Below are 1,119 nucleotides of genomic sequence, written 5' to 3' on the forward strand. Positions count from 1 at the left end.
CTGGCCCATGAGTGCATGGCCATGGGGGTCCTCGGCCCAATCCCACTGATCGGGAGACGATGTGGTGAGTACCCCCTAGTCCGGAACACCGTCAGTAGCCCCCTGAACCGGTCTTCAAGTTGGGGACGCTCCTCGATTCTTCCGAACTGTTCTTCATCTTCGGTCGTCGGTCTTGAAAACTTGTTCAACAAATCTTCTCATCTTCGATCTTGAGGATTTTCGAAGTGGATCCGAAGAGTTTATACGTTGGGTTTCTGAGGAGCTCTTTTAAGTTATCGGACTATATCAATGCCTTGTTATTTTTACGCCCACATCGGGTTCGAAGTGTTTCCCGTGCAGCGGTGTCCTCTCGCGTCCGAGCTCCAACGCCGGACTTCATTCGAGGTATCTTTTGCAGCCGAGCACCAATGCCGGACCGCTTCCGAGCTCCAACGCCTGAATGTATCCGAGCTCCAACGCTGGACTGTATCCAAGGTGTCATAGATTACCTCGGTCTTGGAAAAGTTAAAAGGGTTCAAACGAGCTCAATGCCGGAGATGCCCTCTATGGAGCCAGCTCCTTGCAACCGGGCTTTATGCCGGACTGCTTCTGAGGTATCTTTTGCAGTCGAGCACCAACGCCGGACTGTATCCGAGGTGGTGCACCACCTCGGCCATGGGCTGATTTTTATGAATTTAATTCCGAATTGTGCAATGTATTCTCTGTCGAGATGTATAGCCAGTAGCCCTCAAGGTGCATGTTGGCTATCCGGGATGCACCTGAAGGATAAAATCGAACCGCTGACCCCGGTAGCCCTTGAGACTCAGTTCAATTTGTAAAATCAGCCTGAGGATCAATTCCTAGCTCGGCGGCATACTTAGGAATAGAAACATGGTGTAATATATTAGAGGAAATAGTGATCGGTGTCGGTGTACAGAAGTAGGGGCTCTACTTTGTACCCCTTTACTTGTGCACGGGCAGTCGGAGCCGCGCCCGTGGCCACATTAAGCAAGGCAGAGGAGGGGAGCCACAAAGCAATCAAGGCAACATCAAGACCAGAGACACAAAGAGTAAGAGGGTGAAGCAGACTCCCCCAGCAAGACCCTTGCTGGGGCAACCTCCGCAGCCCCGGCATGAGCC

Source organism: Triticum dicoccoides, chromosome 1B (genome assembly GCF_002162155.2).
Source record: "Triticum dicoccoides isolate Atlit2015 ecotype Zavitan chromosome 1B, WEW_v2.0, whole genome shotgun sequence".
In the NCBI taxonomy this organism is placed as follows: domain Eukaryota; kingdom Viridiplantae; phylum Streptophyta; class Magnoliopsida; order Poales; family Poaceae; genus Triticum; species Triticum dicoccoides.